Consider the following 16,784-nt stretch of genomic DNA (forward strand, 5'->3'; position numbering starts at 1 on the left):
AGGCTGTCAGTCCTTCTCTGGTGCATCATTTGCAGAGCAGCATGTTGGAGCAAAGAACATCAGAGCAGTCTGATGCCTGTACCTCTGTACCTTCTGCAGCAGGGACTATTCCTTCCATAGCAAATTCACAAGTGCAGCTTGTTAAGGAGATACATGTCATGTTAGTAACACAGCTTTTGCTGACCTGAGTCAAACATACCCTTAATGCCAAAGAGGACTTGGATTGCACTTTTCTGAGGGAAATGTTATTCATAATGAGAAGTTCTGCTAAACTGTGTTGTTTTCTGCTGCATCCAATGTCTGTTAATGACCAGGACAACAGGGCTGACATGCTCATGTTTAACATTCGGGTCCTACCAGATGCATCTGTCCTCAAAGAAATGCTGAAAGATTAGCTCAGTCTTGACGGCCTGGCCTGCAAGCATCTTATCTGCCAATGAAGTTCTGCATATACCTATTGCAATGGCATCACCAGTTCTGCAGCTTATGTGCTCTTCACCTTCTTTAATGACCCCAGTACAGGGTATTCCCACTGGGCTGAAATTCAGACAAAGCAAATGAGACCCCTTGGCAGAAGATACTGGGAGATGCGTTTGTGTGCATGTGAGTGTGTACGTTGGAGCAGGGGGAGGACAGTAAAAAGTTGTGTTAAAAAACAGTGGAGGGGGTCTACAGATCTGTTCAGTGAGTTTATCTAAATATTCCCTTTTCTTCCCTTTCTTTTCCCCTTCCCTTACTCCCTTCTCCTCTCTCATTTACTGTCAGGAAGGGCCACCTCTGAAGGGTCAATTCAGTACAGCCTGGCGCCAACTCAGACGGACATCAACAACAGTTCCAACAGTGAGTCAATTTGCAATTGGGGAACTCCTTGAAATGGTATTTGTTTATGTGCATGTGGAAGGTGCAAGAACTCTACAGAGGGCTTCCAGAAGAGGAGGGAGAGGGTAGGTTTATTACCCCTAGCTCTGTCTGATTGGAGCAGCCTGCAGGTTTTTGATGCCTCACTAAAACATTAGATAAAGGTAGGGTTTCCTGAAAGATATAATGATCCTGATGTGCAAAGGCCATTGCCAGGGCATTTTACCAACAGAATAGGCTTTCAGATCTGTATCTTATTTAGAGAAAACAGGCCACCAAGAAAGCTTAAAACACTTCAGCTGCCTAGAGAGGAGTAGGCTGAAAGCCATACACAGACAAGGCTCTTCATTGAACTGTTACTTTCCCTGCTGGAGACAAGAGTTGCTGGTCTCAGATTTGTATAGAAGCACTGATCTGTTTTAGGACAGGTGAAGAGGCATTGCTTTCAGTTTTGAGGTAATTTAGCTGCTATCACTTAGATTTCCTGGTGCTCCTTGAAGCACCTGGATGGGGAAGACAAGCCCTAGCAAGGTATAATGTGCTCTTTCTCCCTCATTATGCATGCACGCAACATTATCCAACACTCGTGATCTCAGTCCTCGGTGGGCTTTTCTCCTGGTATGTGTGTTGTGGGGAGAGACTCCTTACGGGGTTGTAGGAGGGGAAATTAAAATTCATTATACAGAGCAAATGAAAAATAACACATGCTCCTCACTGTTTCCAAGATACTCCTGTCCTATATTTTCCTTTTGGTGACTCTCATGGTACCAACAAGCTTTGGCCCAGCATCACAGAGAAGGTATCTGGGGAAGGAGAGAGTGTGTTAAAGCAGAACTGGACAAGTGGATGGGCTGGAAAGAATGAGAATAGGTGATGGCAAATGGAGAGGACACCAGAAGGGAAAAGAGATGGTAGTGAAAAGATCCAGAAAAAGCAGTTCTTGTTTCTGGAACAGCAGTCTGAGGGCTGAAAATGTCACAATGAACTGTTTTTTAGCTAAATTGTCTGGTCTAAGGTCTGGAAAAATCTTCTATTCACCCCTCCACTTCAAAGACAGTTGGAAAAATTACATCCTCCATCATAGTTCTAACATTGCCCATGTGTCTACTAAACACTCTATCTTTGGTATATATATGAAGATGCAGCTTTTTATCAATATGTTTGATTATATTTGTTAAAATCTTGCTCACAAGCTGTAAATGTAACTGTGATGATGTTATCATAAACAATACTCTAATCTGATTTCATGCTGCACAGTGAGCAATGGAAAATTTACAGCACAGACCAATATCTCACTGATTTGTGACTCTTAAGCAAAGAGCTGCTTGTTTCTTCTTACCATACTTCTTTGCCTCAAGTTCTTCAGTGAGTCATACTGTATTTGTTCTCCCTTTTCAGTTTTCTGATGGTTTGTTTAAGTCCCACAGTTCATGCAGTCTGATGGTCACTTCTGTAAATGATTGCTTGGAAGTGTTGATATCCTGGGCAGTGCATCAGACCAGATGTTTAGACAGCTGTATCCATCCTGTGAGCAGTTCCATGTGTAAGTAAACATGTGGATATAAGTCTTGAGATCAACAGAAAGACTCACTGTGAAATTGCAAAATGCATTTGAGGGACCTAGGCCTGTATTTTTGCCAGATAGAAGTGATTTTAAAAGATTGTAAGGTCTTTCAAAGATAGGAGGCTGAGCACCACAGGATCATAGGATGCCCTTAGCAGTCAATGACGGGATCTGAACTACAACACAGGGATTACATTTTACCAGGTCCTAGACGAAAAAAAAAGCAACAGAAAAAAGCAACAGCCTCAGATGTATACAGCCTCATGGTTTGGGAGAGGACGAGCTGTAAAGCACGTTTGGGGACTTAAAGTCTCTATGAAATACAACACTATCATATATTCCCTTTGGCTCACCTAGTTGTCAATCCAGCACTTGTATAGACCAGCACTCTATTTTCAGCTATTTTTCTTTTCTTCCTCAAGGTGTAAAAGCATTTAATCAAAATTCCAGATGGGTTGTGGTTAGATCTCAAGCCCTGCTTTGAACTGTGATTGGTTTTGTTGATGTCCGCTGTGCTTCCTCTCTGGGAAGAACAGTTTGAGGCTATACTGCATGAGTTTTCAGGGGAAAATTCAGGCAAGAAAAGCAACAGCACAGTAATACCAAGTAGGTGAGCTATTGGACAAGGCTATTCCCAATGCTTGGCCAATGCATTGTATTTTTTTTTATTCCATTTGTTTGTATGTAGCTTTTCCCACTCTCCCAGTCAGAAACTGGACCTGCACAGCTTAGTGTTGAAATTATTGTAATTATGCAATCCTGGGGCATTCCCAACAGCATCTCAAAATCTTGTTAGGATTTTATTATTATTATTATTAAGGGTGGTCTCCTATGAATGACAAAGCCTTGTACAAGCAGGCAGAGATAGTCTATCTAGGTGGACAGACTAAAGGGCAAGAAAAAGGAGGGGGTCTAAGCTCTGTAACAATGTAGAAATTTCCCTCTGAGGGTGGGGCAATACTGGAGTTGGGGTTGAGAGAGGGTATACAATCCTCATTCTTGGGGACACTGAAAACTTCACTAAACAAGGCTTGGAGCAAGCTGATTGAACCTGGAAGTCATGCTTTAAGCAGGGTTTGGACCCAGAGGGCCCTTCCAAACAACATCATCTTCTACTGTCTATGGTAAAATCGGTGGCAAAGTCATGTGTATTAAGGTACATATATTCTGATACTTGGTCTAGCACCTAAGCTGCAGAAAATATCTTCCTTCACTGGAAATAAGCTGTCCACCAGATGAATGCTGTCTCCTAGTAGTATGCAGTGGAGGGGAGAGAAATTAAAATGAAGTCTGCTGAATACACAGAGTAACTAGAATTTTAGGAAACGGGGACTGGAAGGTGAGCTGGCAATCTTGAACAGGCAGAGAAACCTTGTTCCCCATAAGACTGAGACTGACTGAACTCTCTCAAGGGCAGAAGGACAAAACTGTCCTTTCACAGAAGTCCTGGGGATCAGAGCTAGAGGCAACTCACTCTGACAGCATTGTTCCTGTTGTGTAGCTAAATTGAGCGGGTCAGGTCCTGGGGCTGTCAATCCAGCTAAGTTTACACCAGTGTTTAGAAAGGAAATAGATATTCTCCAAGGGGTAAATGCCAGTGACTCTGATGTGACATTGTGATAAAGTCCTGAGCTCTTTCAGTGGGAAGAAAGTATTGTTGCATTACTGTAATGACTTGTGATATCACATCCATTACTCTTATATTGTGTGTTTTCAAACCCTGGGCTCCCATTTAGTTTTGATGGACATCAGATAGTTTCTTCTGAATGTTTTGTTAACCTTTCTTTTTTGTAGTGATGGGAATCTCATTATAAGTTCCCGCTGTGCATACTGAGCTCCTAAGTATTACCTGAGGCAGGATCTGTAGGAAGAGGTAATAACAGATATTCTCTCATACCAACTGACATAGGTTTGAAAAAAAGACTGATTTTCTGACACACTAGTGACTGTTCATATCTGAAACAGAAGCAAGAAATTTCAAGCTATCATGCTGCATTCTGGGTTTCTTGGCTGTTGTATTTTGCTTCTTAAAATTCCGCATCAGAATCCACTGAGGCTGCCTGGGTGGCTGAGATTCATTTTAGTGAGTTTGGGGATAAGTATCATATCAGCAAGATTAATGATTATAATTGAATTTGTTTTTTCTGTTTTTTTCATGTTATTTATGACATTACTAGCTTTTTTAATGGCCATTCATTAAAAAGCAAACTAGTCGACTCCCTGATATGCACCAAACTGTTTCTGCAGTCTGCTAATGACCACTAGTTCTGCTGGCAGAGTTCACAGAGAAAATTTAGAAAGCGAATCTGTATTACTAATAGCACTGCTACCAGCTGACTTTGCTATTACAAGAGTTAAACCTTTATCCTTTCTGTGCTCTCACTTATACACCATGATGCCTTGATTTTGTCAGCATCCTAATCATGTCTGTCACAATACAAATTGGATGGAAAATCTTCCACAGGAGCGTCCTGCCCACAATTGTAGCATTAGCAAGAAATAATTCTGCAGTGCCTTCTATGGAAACATTTCATTCCATCACAGCTGCCAATTTCAAATGATTGTTTTTATTCCAGTTAATGGAAGCTGCTACAGAAATGTCACTCTGGCACAAATTTTGGTGCCAAGATCTGCAAGCAGCAGAAAACAACCAGCTACTGAGAGAGAAGGTCGATGGTTCTCATCATGTGGAGCAACTTTTAAGGACAGCAGAATGGCTCGACAGCACTTGTTAGCAGTCACAGGCTCCTAATGCACATAGAGTTGTATAAACCTGAACAACTTTGGAGCGAATTTGTGTCCAAACGGAGGTATAATGTCACTGGTCTCCTTCTGAAGTGATGATGTATGCCACTGCTGGATTATGGCCCTCAGGTTCCTTATCCACAACACTAAGGCAACACAGATTTCCAGGTGAGAGAGACAGGCAGAGGTGATGGCAGAGATCGGACAAAAGCATATACCAGTGGTCAGTGGGAGACTGGCAAGTCAGGAGGGTCTCAGCAGTGCCAGCACCACTGCAGAGCGAGCCCCAGCAAGAAGTTTGAGTCCATTGGTCAAGATAGGGGAACAGGGGAGAGGCACTCATGGAGTTCAGAAAGAGCAGATATTGATCTTTATATACTTCAAGGTATTAAAGGTTGTGGGACTTTTTTTTTTTAATGACTGCCTCTAGGTGATGTATTTAAAAGATAAAAAATTCAATAATTGCTTTTTTGTGTGTGGTTTTTTTGTATGTGTGTTTTGTTTTGAGTTTGTTTCTTTGTTGGGTTTTTGGTGTTTGGTCTTTTTTTTTTTATATTAGATCTTGTATTTTATAGGTGCATTTCATAGATATTCTGGAACCTGTTTACATGGGGACACCCCGGCAACAGGATCTGAATGAATTTTTGAAGTGCATTTATTACACAGAATTAGATCCTGGTGTGGGCACTCTCACTCAGAGATATGTTAATCTAAAATAAAGGGTTAAATTCAAGAGCAGGGTTTGAAAAACAATGAAGACAGAAGGAGAATTTGCCTTCATCTGAATTTTGTAGAAAGCTCATGGAAATAAAACAGTATAGGCCAGGTCCTCAGCCACTATAAGTGAGCATTATACAGGGATTTTATTCAGGTGTCTTTAAAGCTTGTCTTTAGCAGGTAGCTAACCATGCAGAGTCTGAAAGCTCAGGAATTGTCTGGGATGTAGAAAAAAGGCATAAACTGCAGAAATTTATAGAAGCACCTGCAGTTTAGATCAAGTTAATGCAGTTTTGTGAGGAAATCAAATTATTGTATTTTTTTTAAGTCAGTACTCTTGCATCTGACTGTTCCTTTTGTGAACAGGACACACAGCAGGTAATAGGAAACATAAAATGGAATAACCTAGATGTAGAGGAATAGACACTTCTGCCTTAAAATACAAGAATTCAATGGTAGAAATTAAAGATGACAGTTTCCCAACATGTAATTAGACTGTTGAATCCACTACCACAGGAAGATTTTGAAGCCAAGAGTTTAGTTAAGTCTAAAGAAGCATTAGCAACTTTACAGGAATACCTAGACAGGTAATAATTAATTATGATGAAAATTCTGGAAGGGACACTAGATGCTGTACTTTGGGTATTATGCTAGTCTCTATTAGAATAAGACAATCTAGCAGATAGGCAATCTGCATTAGGCAGAAAATTACCTGAGAAATTCCTGGGATTGGTCACTATGAAACATAAGATTTAGAAGGCCTTGGGTCATATACAAGCTATAATTTGATATAGCTTCCTTTTTTGAACTGCTCTGTATTTATTTCGGCTGAATTAAGCCTTTCAGGTGTCCAGCTGCTGATAAGTAATGTATTCTGATCATACTGATTCACAGTGAGTCAGGAAATCTGACTTTTTAATGCAACTTGCAGAAGAATCATGTTGATTTAGGTGTTCTTGGAGCTTGAATATTTCCATTAATGACAGTCTGAGGAAACAGGTGAGCAGGTTTAACTTTCAGCCTAGTATGAAGTCAGTGACCAAGATGTAGAGTTAGAGCTGTTCACTATTGTCATAACAGCAGTATCCAAGTTTATTAGCAATGTGAAAAAGCAAGCTGTGGGAATGGACAGGTAGGCTTGCTTGGAGGATCCACAGGGCTGCAAATAAGGCATCCATGTCCAGGTCTGCTGGGGCACATTATGCAACGTCTTTCTCCACAGCCAAGATATGTTAGTATGCAATAATTTAACATCTAAATTCCTCAGATCTCTAATTTCCCTTTATCTAGGAATAGATAGGGTTTCCTTCTACAAAGGAATTATTGCAATATTGTGAGTCAAGTACATTTCAAATGCTACTTATTTATGTATTTTGTTAGTATATGCCAGTATTACAGCTCAGCGTGTAATAGCCATTCTCATTCCACAGTAATTATGTTCACCCAAAGTAAATTACTGGTTAAACTGCAAAAGATTAACTGGTTATACATTCTTTATGCAATTAACTTACAAGAACTTGTGTCGTGTCCTCTGAGTGATATGCATATCCTATGAGACCCCAACATCACCAGTAAGCATCTGGTGAAATGTCTACAGCAGTTCTTGTCCTGCCAGTGCTAAAGCAAGAATTTAACACTGCTCTCAATATAGCCAAAAACCCTTGTAGTTTGAAACTGACTTTTTTGTTCAGAATGGCCAAGTCATGGTGATGTTTTTCTTTCTTAAAATGTATTGCTTTCACCACAACATTATCTTGAATTATAAAATTAAGTTTCTATCCTTTCTTTTTTTTTTTTAAGTCAAAAACAATTTCTCTACAGTGGACTTCAGCTCTGATATAATTAAGCATTATAATTATTTCACTTCACACCAAAGTATTTGCCACAAATCTTAACAGTCTGACAGAGGAAGAATTCAGAAAAGGAAGATTATTTTTTCTCACAATGTAGTGTTTTCACATGAAGTTTGTACTTGTATGAGGAATATGACTTTTGAAAATTCAGAGGAAACCATAGTTTACAAGCCCTTTCTGTTACAGCTGCTGCAGCTCTCTCTTGCACTAGGCAGGTATGGAGTAATTTCTTTACACAAACTTACTCAGCTGAAAGGAGCAACGTTCTTTAGTTACCTGAATCCTTTACTGGAAACAGCAGAAAAACTCACAAAAATTGTGGGACATGTGCTAAGTGTATCTAGAATAGTCAGGGTCCAGCAGGCAATGTGAGCTCAAGAGAAAAGAAAGCAAAGTATCGAATTTACCAACACATAATTAGCAGGTTGTATTTGGTGAAATAAGATGGGACATGTTTTACAACTTTTTACATAGGCATGGATTGTAACTTCCTTTTCCCTGGCTCCCTTTATTCATGTGCAGCAAAGTGTTGTAGGCTGTTGGCTGCCTGCAGGAGTGGGTCCTCGCTTGTGTAAAGCTCAATTGTGCTGACAGGGCAGTTGGTGTGAACTGCTCAGGGAGTTTAGTTACTGGTGTAGATAAGATTCTGAAGGATGAAACTGCTTCAGGAACAAACAGGCTGGTCAGACTAGAGTGTCATTAAGGATCTTTTCCTGTGTTATTCTTATTATGCCTCATATAACAAGGAGAAAGTATTTTTCTGTAAGACGACAGCCTTTTACTTCCTCTTGTTTAGCAATCTCTACAACAGCCCACATGCATTTGTCACTGTCACAGGACACTGTCACAGGACTGCCATTGTGCTGACTAAGCCTACAGGAATGTGAAGGGAATTGTGTGCGTGCCACTGGCTGCAGCCATCTCCCCGTGCCATCCCATAGATGCAGCCAAGTTCCTGATTTCCTCTCACTGTTGTAAATCAGGACTAAGTTCGTAGGGTCTACATGGACAAAAAGGCGATGCAAGTGACAAAACGATGTTTAGTGGGGCTGACATAAATTCAGGAGGGAGAAAAAAAAAAAAGGCTCTTACAGTCTCTTACAAAGCCGCTATAATGACTTTGGCTGCTTTTATATTTCCAGTATGCAGAATTAATTTTTTTCTGTGATTTTAAATGAGTTACAGCCTTTGGGGTTTTCTCCATTGATAAAGTGTTTACAAAGAGCTTTTTGCCACTCTTTTACAAGGCCAATGATAACAGAGGGCTGTTGTCAAAATCAGTAGAATGAGAAACAAGGTTGAGGCTGCACTATCCCAACTCCCAGCCGTGCTTCCCTGACTCCTCTCTTGTGTGATCTCATCTGTTCCTGCAATTGCAAGAACTGACTAAAAAACTAGTCAAAACCCTCCTTTTGCAGGGGTAGTTTTCAGGTGAATCAGGGGACTGGTGGCAGAAGAAATACACTAGTAACATCTCTGCTCAGGGAAAGGCTGACATTTTAGTTCAACCCTTATTAGACATTAGAGTCCAAACCAGAGAGGTGTTAGGAAGGCTGGAGTGAGGGGAAAGGCTTCTACAAGTGGCCAGTCTAGCTGTGAAATGCAGCACCACAGAAAAGCATTGTTTATTCTGCTGCCCACAATACTGGTCAAATAGCAGGAGCACTTCAGTTCACCATGGGCGTTACTGGAACACCTCAACACGTAGGAGACACTCAAGCCCCATGCTTGGAGGGATTTCACAGGACTGCCTTCCCAACAGGGATGACTTTACTTTTCTTCCCATTGCTTGTGCCTCTTTCCAAAAACCAGGACTTCTGAAAGATGGCTATTGTCAAGAGTGCAAGTATATTTCTGCCTTACCGTGGCTACCTGAAGTGCGTCTGCTTTCCCATCAGTGTCTTCTAAATGTAATGTCATAAGATAACTACCCAGCAGATCAGCCTCCTCCTAGATGAATTCTCACATCCATAGAATCATAGAATAGTTTTGGTTGGAAGAGACCTTTAAAGGTCATTTAGTCCAACATCCCTGCGATGAGCAGGGACATCTTCAACTAGATCAGGTTGCTCAGAGCCCTGTCCAACCTCACCTTGAAAGTTTCCAGGGATAGGGCATCTATCACTTCCCTGAGCAAGCTGTTCCATTGTTTCACCACCGTCAGCATAAAAAAATTTAAAATTTCTTCCAAATATTTAGTCTGAATCTTCCTTCTTTCACTTTAAAGCCATTATCCCGTGTTCTATTGCAACAGGCCCCGCTAAAAAGTTTGTCCCCATCTTTTTTATAAGCCCACTTTAAGTACTGAAAGCCACAGTAAGGTCTCCCCCAAGCCTTCTCTTCTCCAGAATGAACAAGCCCAATTTTCTTAGCCTCAAAACAGAGGTGCTCCAGCCCTCTGATAACTTCTGTGGCCCTCCTCTGGACCCACTCCAACAGGTCCATGTCTTTCCTGTGCTGAGGACTGCAGAGATGGACACAGTACTCCAAATGGGGACTCACCAGAGTGGAGTAGAGGGGCAGAATCACCTTCCTTAACCTGCTGGCCACACTTCTTTTGGTGCAGCCCAGGATATGGTACGCACGTTGTTGGCTCATGTCCACCTTTTTATCCACCAGTACCCCTAAGTCTCTCTCAGCGAGGTTGCTCTAATTCCCTTCATTCCCGCAGCTGTATTGATACCAAAGGTTGCCCTGATGCAGGTACAGGACCTTGCACTTGGTCTAGTTGAACATCATGGGGTCCACATAGCCCCACATCTTGAGCTTGTCCAGAACTCTCTGGATGGCATCCCTTCCTCCAGCATGTCAACCACACCACTCAGCTTGGTGTTGTCCATAGACTTGTTGAGGGTGCACTCAATTACACTGTCTGTGTCATTGATGAAGATATTAACAAGTACTGACCCCAAGGGGACCCCTGAGGGCACACCATTTGTCACTGATCTCCATCTGGATATTGAGTCATTGACCACTACCTTCTGGATGCAACCACCCAAAAAATTCCTTATCCACCAAACAGTCCACCCATAAAATCCATATCTCTTCAATTTAGAGAGAAGGATATTGTGGAGGACCATGTCAAAGGCCTTACAGAAGTCCATGTGGGCTTTAGATCAAGACTGGATTTAGGGCACTCAGGAAGCATTTGTTCTTATTTCAAGTGTGAGAAAAGCTCCCTTGTCTTCAAGGGTCTTCAAGGTTTGGCTGGGCAATTGGGTCTAGGCTTTACTGACAGGGCAGACTCACTACTTTTTGAGAGAAGGGATGTAGGACGTGGACTACAATCCAGGCTATAGCTGCAGGAACAAGCTGTCACAGATGATCCAGCATTCAGCTTTACAGAATATCAATTTTAAATGAGTACACCATATTCTGTCACCCTGAAACCAGCATAAGGCAGTTTCCCTCCTTACAGAAATGCTTCTTGATTAGAATAAGTGGAGAAGTCAAGTTTGCCAGGTTTCTATCACATCTTTACCCTATTGGTATAAGGTAAAGAGTCAAGACCCAAGATTTTTTCTATCTTCTTTCCAATGAATGCACAATGGTTTCTGTTTTGCTTGCAGAAATATACCTCACTTCTCTACTTGCTAATCCCATCTATATTTGGTTTCATTTCTCTCTCCAATATAGAAGGTTACCAGCATGTTCATGCCCAGCAGGCATCAGTTTGCATCTGTTCTTAAATTCTGAGCACATAACTGTGCCCTCAATTTCCATTCTTTGGAAACCTGAATGTACTGTGATTAAAATAGACTGCAAACAGATGCTTGATGATAAAGAGGTCCCATTTGCTTGTATTAATTGCAGTTCATGCTATGAGGATTTTGTCACTGTCTAATGGCTAATCTTTGTAAAGGCTCAATGAATCTGCTGGGCTTGGGGCTCTGCGTAGCCATGATAGGCCTGTGGTTTTGATTTGTGGAAGTTTTGGATTCAAAGCTTGATGAGCAGCCAAGAACTGCCCAGCCATGGGAACTGACAGCAAAATACACACTCTGTCACACCCTGCTGCTGCACATTTGACAAGGAGGGACATTCCTCTTCCAAAGTGCATAGGAAGAACAGTAGAATTGGTTGTGTTCACCCTACACTGCTTAGGCACTGGAAAATTGGTCATTTGGCTGCTGGATGTGGAAAACCTTCCTTAGAGCAGAGTTTAGAAAGGATCCCTCAATTTTCTTTCTTTTGTACAAATTGAACTGCAATGAGCAAAGGCCAGAAAAGGCACGTGGGTACAAAACAAAAGTGGTCGGTATGAAGAAGTTGCTCAAAATCTCTTCTGGCAATGGGCAAGAACCGGTCTCAGGATATGAAGGGAAAAGACAGAAATGACCCTGACTGAGTCCAGAGGTATGGGTTTGAAGCAGCTTTTTGATTACATTGTTGACAGTATCAGCTGTTCACGTGCCTCCAAGATGAGTTTGGTATCCCTGCCTCAAGAGAACGAAGGCAGTAATGTCGCTCTTCCAGCAGCCCCAAGGCCTGCCCTTATGCCAGTCCTCCCTGTGAAGTTCTGGGGACAAAACAGCCCCATTGCCTACTCATTCTTAGGCCATTGTCCATCAGGAGTGACTCCCCCCACAGCAGACTGAGACTGATGTGGAGAGCGCGTGGACTTTAAGTAAACAGAACTTTCTATTCCTCTGTATAGTGCCCTCCCAAGTTTCAAGATGCTGGTCTGCAGGTTCCCTGCAAACGGAGGAATATACCTTTTGTTTGCTTTCCTGACTGCTCTGTTAAACCTTTGAATCCCGTATCGAGTGTAGAAGTGAGCTGCAGGCAAAGTAAAAGCTGGCCAGACATGTGTTTATAACAAACACAACGTTTTTTTTTCAGTACAGTAATTCTGGATGGAATTGGGTTTTCAGCCAACATTTATTATCACTCTTAGATTTCGTTTTCGTAAAGCCAGTGTTTCTGTGACAATGAACAGAAATGATAGAGGAAAGAAGGGAAAAAAAGCTAAACAGAGTGGTAAAGGCAGTGGTACCTGGGGTTTTATTTCAGGCATTTGCACGTTACTCTAAATGTAAAGGATGGGAGGCAAGGAGCCTGCAAGGAGCAACGGTATATTGAGTGATGATTTTAGCTCTTGGGTGTCTTGAGCTTTGCATGTTTGGGTTAGACATCAGTGATTTCAGGGCACGTAGGGCTGTATTCAAACGTGTTTTCATTACGACACTAGTTGAAGTCATTCAGTGCCTGGTGAGAACATTTGAATGCTGTGCTGACACAGTCCATCTCTGTCTTTCTTCATAAGCTGAGCTTGTGATATATGTCCCTGTACCACATGAAGTACCATGCATATGTGGTGCTTGCCTCGTGGCAAGTAACTTTGACTACTCCTAAATAATGCCAGGGATTATATTCCTTGTCTACGCTTCCTAGCTGGAAAGTAAAAAGCATCCAACTTCTTTCTTTTGCAAGATAAAGCTGTGAACTTTTTTTAAAAGTATTTTGACTTTTCAAAAGGGCCATTTAAGAGACTTTTAGTTTCTATAAGAACTTTAATAATTCACTATTATTTATTTAGCTGGATAACTTGGCTGAATTTTGTTGTTTATAGGGACTAGCACAGTGTCTGCAGTTGGCCTAGATGACCATTGTAGGTGCCTTCCAACTGAAATTCAATTCTATTCTATTCTATTCTATTCTATTCTATTCTATTCGTGTGTTATACCACAAATAGCTATACCTTTGAATGTATCAGTGTAATTGATGATCAGAGGGATGGAGCACCTCTCCTATGAAGACAGGCTGAGACAGCTGGGGTTGTTCAGCCTGGAGAAGAGAAGGCTCTGGGGAGACCTTATAACAGCCTATCAATACCTGAAGGGAGCCTACAGAAGAGCTGGAGAGGGACTCTGTCAGAAGTGTAGTGACAGGACAAGGGGCAAAGGTTTTAAATTGGAAGAGAAGAGATTTAGATTAGATATCAGGAAGAAATTTTTTACTATGAGGGGGGTGAGCCACTGAAACAGGTTGCCCAGGGAAGTTGTGGATGCCCCATCCCTGGAAGTGTTCAAGGCCAGGCTGGATGAGGCTTTGAGCAACCTGCTCTAGTAGGAGGTGTCCCTGCCCGTGGCAGGGGGGTTGGAACTCTATGATGTTTAAGGTCCCTTCCAACTCTAACCATTCTATGATTCTATGATTTTAATTCCCTTTCTAAAAGTCTAAATTGAAATTGGAACTATCTGGTATATCTGAAGTGTTTTGCAAAGATCAAAAACAACATGCTACAAATCATCATATAGGAGGTGAAAAAGCCTTTTTTTTAATCTCTTAGCTTTTCTTGATTTAAGGTTACTATTTCTCAGCATCTTCACAGACCCTTTAAAATCTTGTGTTTCTTTTGATCAGAAGGGAATTAGGGGCTGAGTTTCATAGTCAAAAGGACAGGGGAGCTCTCAAAAGGACAGGAGGACTCTCAGCATAAAGCAATTGCTTTCAGACCAGAAAGTCCTGAAGTTGCATTTTCCATGGTCATTTTCAGAAATCTTTGCACAACCTATGCGTAGAAAGTGGTTTAGAAATAAAGAATTTGCATGAAATTCTTTCTTATCCTCCTCCAATTTCTGCTCTGAGGCCCCGAGTGAGTATACCTCTTAAACACAACCCTGGAAGCTTAACTGAAATCAGGCTGGAATGACTGATGCCAACAAAGTGCCATTGCTTCAAACTAAAGGGCAATTCTAAAAACCATTCTCCCTCAGTGTTTCAGTTTCCTCTACTCAAAGGTCAGAGTTAGAAAGGTGATGGGGAATCTATTTATTCTTAAAACTAGCTTCCCCACACAAGTTTTCAGTCACATTCCTACATTGCAGCATGACTTGGAAATAAGAAGGAAACTCCACAGAGGATTTGTGCTGTGGTATGTTCCAAGTTACAAAGATTTGCTGGCCAGGTCCATAGTTGCAAAAAGGAAAACACCTCTGAAAATTTTGGCCTGTGACACTAGTGATACCTGGAGGCTTGCTAGCGATTACAGGAAATCTCAGAGACACAGCAGTGCGTAAGGTGCACCGTTTTGTCGGGCCAAGTGGGTATTTGCCTCTGGTCTGGCACTAAGCAACAGCCTCAATTACAGTTTCATCTGGCAACCGCTGAATCAGACCTGTAAGTATGGCTAATTTGCTTTGTCAAAAGTCACCGGGAGAAGTTTTTCACTCTCCAGAGTGTTCCACTTCGGGAGGGAGTTTGTATCATAACTTCCTTAGACATGCTGTGCATTTTTAAACTGGTCATTCCCTTGCTTTTTCTTTCTCAGACCAGCACAGGTTCCCTGTTTAGTCTGGGGTTTTTTAGCCTTTTTTACTACAACTGAGTTTTCTGGTTTTTGTTTTGCTATGTAATGCTTTGTTTGCACCTGCTGTGAGAGTGAGAGAATGGCTAAGCCAGGTCAGTAGTGACAGACAGCAAAAGCCTGTATGCTGCTGCCATCAGGCACTCAGCAAAGCCTCCCAAGCCTTTGACTAGACATTAACACCATTCCCCTGCGTGACACAGGAAACTCACCCAAGACCAGTGTCCCAGGAACTGAACCCTAGCTGCCTTCATTGCCAGCATTTTGATACAGATGATGTACCTCTTTCAGGTAATTTCCAGTCATTGATAGGAATCAGCTGATTGCCCTTTGCTTCTCCACAGCAAAAGCTCTTACCCATAAATGCCTTATATTACTACCTTTGTTTGATTATAACCAAGCCCTTAATTTTATTGTTTAAGGGGTGTAATGAGCTCCTGTCTCAGCAGGGAGGGCTGTAAATTGACAGTATCACAGACGAAAGAGAAAGGAGATTTTTCACACTGAGTGCTGAGGAGAGACAAGTCACATTTGGAAAGGGTCCCACTGGCAGTTTTTCTATAAAACATATAGCAGCATCTTCACAGGATCCCTTTCCGATGGGTGCAAGATGTTACTGGGCAGGAATAGCCAGTGCAATCACTGAGAGGAGCTGCTTTCCCTCTGTAGACCCTCTCTAGTTTGCAGTGTTTACACTGCTTTATCCTGAGTTAGGCTGATCTCCACCTGCATAATCCAAGAATTAGTGTTTCTCTGTCTTTGTTTTCCACTTCTCTAAAAGAAGCAGAGAAGTGAAATACAATACTAGCTACACACTCATCAGTGCCTATTTAGAAATACCCATGGAATGATCTTTTGGTGCCATAAAGGTTTGCATTCAGACTTGCAATTTAGAACTGGACAGGTAAACCCACAGGAAAATAGCTGAAATGTGTAAACAACTAAAAATAAACTATTGCTATGCTGTCCAGGCTGTATATCTGTTGCAGGGCATAATTGTGGGACTTGGGTAGGAGATGTGGCTGACAGGTACTGTCTTTGTGTCAAGGGAGAGAATTTTCAAAACTCTATACAGTATGCTGTGTTTGTGCAAAAATCCAATTGGAATCCTCTTGTCTGTGCTTTTGAAAGGCTCAGCTCTATTTGCTAAAGCCCTCACTTCTGCAGATTTTTGTGCATATCACATACTGCATGGCTGAGTGGAGGGATCCACCTACAGAGAGGCAGGTTACAGAAACATAACTTTATACTTAATTCTCTAAAGATAGACTTGGGAGCCTAATTTTAAGTATCCTGGTTTAAACATTTTATTCAGATTTTTGCAGGAGCAGAGGAAATAATTTGCTAAACTTTGGACAATGAGAACCTCGCCTTGCTTGTCCTCTCCTGTCCTCTCCAGGGGAAGAGAAGGGAAACAGTTTGAGTATGAATTCACCCTAAGGAGTTTCCCCTCAGTGTTGTTTCCATTTGAATTTATTACCAGGTAGTTGTTTCCACAACTTCTTGTTCTAACCAGTTGTCCACCCTGCTTGCTTGCTCCCTTCTTCCACATGCCAGTGCCAGTTATCTGCCAGTTAAAGGGGAGTCCAAAGATGATGTGGGACCTTTTGCTGCAGCACTGTTGACTATCTAATGTCCTTTTGATTCATTAACCAAAGTTTAGCTGAGGGCCATTGTTCCATGGATTTATCCTGTTACTAACTTCCATTATTAGTTTGCATATTGTATGGGAAAGTGA

The 16,784-nt window shown here is 41.7% G+C and overlaps 1 protein-coding gene across 1 annotated transcript in view; it reads left to right on the top strand.

Annotated features, from left to right (window-relative positions):
• The first annotated feature begins 767 nt into the window (after positions 1 to 767).
• NRG1 (neuregulin 1) overlaps positions 768 to 16,784 on the top strand; it is a 312,373-nt gene continuing 296,356 nt past the window's right edge. Inside the window, exon 1 of the mRNA XM_014958107.1 lies at positions 768 to 840. The gene's annotated coding sequence lies outside the window, so the exon portion shown is untranslated. The remainder of the gene's footprint in view (positions 841 to 16,784) is intronic.

Source organism: Calidris pugnax, unplaced genomic scaffold (assembly GCF_001431845.1).
Source record: "Calidris pugnax isolate Ruff unplaced genomic scaffold, ASM143184v1 scaffold317, whole genome shotgun sequence".
Lineage (NCBI taxonomy): Eukaryota > Metazoa > Chordata > Aves > Charadriiformes > Scolopacidae > Calidris > Calidris pugnax.